A 3,416-nucleotide genomic window follows, 5' to 3' on the forward strand; every position below is an offset into this window, starting at 1 on the left:
CATGTACTTAGGGTAATGATGTCCATCTCACTGGACCATTCCCCACCCCATGCCCTCTCCCTTCCCCTCCCTCCTCTTTGCCCTATCTAAAGTTCCTCCATTCCTCCCATGCTCCCCTACCCCCATTATGGATCAGCATTCACATATCAGAGAAAACATTAGGCCTTTGGTTTTGGGGGATTGGCTTACTTCACTCAGCATGATATTCTCCAACTCCATCCATTGATCTGCAAACCTATTGTTGTATGTATCAATAGCTGTCCCTTCTTGTTACTGAGTAATATTCTATGGTGTAAAGTACCAGCTTGTTTAGCCATTTTTCTGTTGATGGACACCTGGACTATTTGAAGTCTTAGGCTATTTACAAATAAAGCTTTCATAAACTTTCTTTTTTGCAATCTTGGGGATTGAACCCAGGCCTTACACATACTAGGCAAATGCTCTACCACTGAGCCACATCCCCAGCCCTTTTAATTTTCTTCTGAGACAGAGTCTAAAATTGCCAAGGCTAGCCTTAAACTGTTGCCGAAAGCTCCATCCTTGTCCCCAATGTTAATCCGTCCTTGTCCCCAATGATAATCCAATAATGAGGACATGGTTTTGATAAAAAGAAAAGGAAGGTTTATTGCTTTGCTAGCAAAGAAGAAACACACGGGACTCCTGTCCTAAAGGCTCTGATTCTGCCCATCCGCAGGAACAGGGGGATTTTATAGAGGTGGTTCAGAGAAAATGAGATTCAGGAAAAATTAGGAAGGAGAAGATAAGGGAAGAGAAGTTTAGGGGAAAGAATATCAGAAGAGATCAGGGAAAAGAAGATCAGGGAGGAGAAGTTGAGGGGAAAAAGATTAGGAAAAAGAAAAAAACATGTAAGTTTCAAAGCCACAAGGGATATAGTCAAAGCATCAAGAGAACCCCTCCTACAAAACTTGTGATCCTCCTGCCTCAGCCTCCCAAGAAGCTGGGATTAGAGGCATGCACCACCACACCCAGCTCGTGAACACTTTTGTACAATTGTGTGTGTGTGTGTGTTTGTTCACATGTTTTCACTTCTTTAAATAAATACATAACAGTACATTTGCTGTGTCTTAAGATAAGGTGTATGCTTTTTTTTTTTTTTTTTTTTTTTTTTTTTTTGTGGTGCTGGGGATTAAACCCAGGGCCAGGGCTTTATATATGTGAGGCAAGCACTCTACCAACTGAGCTATATCCCCAGTCCAAGGCATATTTTAATCTTACCAGAAACTGCCAGACATTTTCCCAGAGTAGTTGTATCATTTTAAACTCCCACCAGATATGTTTGAGAGTTCTGCTTATTCTACATCATTGTGAACACGGGCTGTTTCCAGTCTTTAATTTTAGCCATCTCAGTGAGACCGTGGAAGTATTTTATTGTGAAATACTTCATTCAGGCATCTTCCCCTGATGTCTAAATGATGTGAGAGTGTTGGGTTTTTAAAAAATATTCTTTAGTTGTAGTTGGACACAATACATTTACTTATTTATCTCTGTGTGGCGCTGAGGATCAAACCCAGGGCCTCACCTGTGCTAGGCGACTGAGCCCCAGTCCCAGCCCCATGAGAGTATTTTATGTGCTTACTTGGCCATTTATTGAATTGTCTTCTGAAATCTTTAGTCTGTTTTAAAACTGGATGGTTTTAATAATTAAGAGTTTTTTCTTTTTTCTCTCCTCTTCCTCCTTCATCTTCTTTTTTTTTTTTTTAGAGAGAGAGAGAGAGAGAGAGAGAGAGAGAATTTTATTATTTATTTTTTAGTTTTCGGCGGACACAACATCTTTGTTTGTATGTGGTGCTGAGGATGGAACCCGGGCCGCACGCATGCCAGGCGAGCGCTACCGCTTGAGCCACATCCCCAGCCCCCTTCATCTTCTTTTTGAGTCAAGAGTTCTTTATATAGCATAGATACTTCTATTTTGTCAGACAAATACATTAAGCATACTTTCACTTAGTTGGTGGTTTATCTATTTATTTTATTAAGTAAACAAAGTAAATGTTTTCAATGTGGTTAAGATCCTAGCCCATCCCCAGCTAAAGAACTACCTCAGGATCCTCCTCCACTAGAAATGCCATTCACATCCTGGAAGAGGAACCTGCTCATCAATGCTGGGATTGCTACTCAGCAGAAGTAATGAGTCTCTGGAAGAGCAAATATTTCAAATTCTGATGTCTAACTTTTCAACTGATTTTTATGGTTATTGCTGCCTGTGTCTAAGAAATCTTTGTCCACAACCACATCATCCAGTTTCCTTCCAAAGCTTCACAGTTTTTGCTCTTATACATAGGTCTAAGATCCATCTTGAATTAATTTTTGTGTATAGTTTGAGATCAGCTGGAAAGGTTGACCTTGAGGATTAAGGGTAGGCTGATTTGGAGAAAATAAGAACAGAGTCATAGCCAGGTATGATGGTGTACACCTGAAGTCTGAGCACTTGGGAGATCCAGGTGGGAAGATCATTTACAACCAGGGCAACATATAGAATCTTGACTTAAAAAAAAAAAAAAAAAGAAAGAAAGCTGGGGTGTGCCTGTAATCCCAGTGGCTCAGGAGGCTGAGGCAGGAGGATTTCGAGTTCAAAGCCAGCCTCAGCAATTTAGCAAGGCACTAAGCAACTCGGTGAGACCCTGACTCTAAATAAAATACAAAATAGGGCTGGGGATGTGGCTCAGTGGTTTGGTGCCCCTGAGTTCAATTGCTGGTACCCAAAAAAGAAAAATAAAAAATGAAAAAAAAAATAAAGAATTGTTCATCCCTGAAATAAAACACATCATAAGGACACTACGAGAGGAATCACATCTTTCTTCTGAGGTCACTTGGGACAAACAGGGTGGAAAAATAGAAGATAAACCATCTAAATTCTTGACCCCTAAGAAACCCATTATAGAATGCTTTTTTTGGAGGGGTCTCCCAACTCAATAGCACAGACCTTTCACCCTGTATCTTGAGCATGCACAGCCAGAAACAGGTCTGGTTCACCAAACTGCACTTCTGAGGACTGACCTGGAGGTGGCGCCCCTGCAGTTAATCTGGAAATGCTGGACCCAGGCTCAGAGCCTTCTGCAAACCGATGGGGATGTCACCTAGCAGAAGAGGATTCCACAACTCAGAAGGCTGGGCTGGACCCTCTCATCCCAGTTGGAAGAAAGCAGGGCAATTGCCTGGCCTAACAGCACTCCCATGTCCTTAAACTTCTTTTTAACTTCCATGTCTCAGATCCAGAGGCACCTGGGTTTTAAATGCTATACTCCAATTTCTTCATAAAGCATTCCAAATCCAGCCTTGCCACAGAATCCTTCCATGACACAGCTTAAAAGCTCTTCTGATCACAATGCACTCTGAGTGTTTCTAAGGCAAAGATGCATCTGACACCTTTAATAAAGAATTGCAAGCATGCTTGGATC

The sequence above is a fragment of the Callospermophilus lateralis genome, chromosome 11 (genome assembly GCF_048772815.1).
Source record: "Callospermophilus lateralis isolate mCalLat2 chromosome 11, mCalLat2.hap1, whole genome shotgun sequence".
NCBI lineage: Eukaryota > Metazoa > Chordata > Mammalia > Rodentia > Sciuridae > Callospermophilus > Callospermophilus lateralis.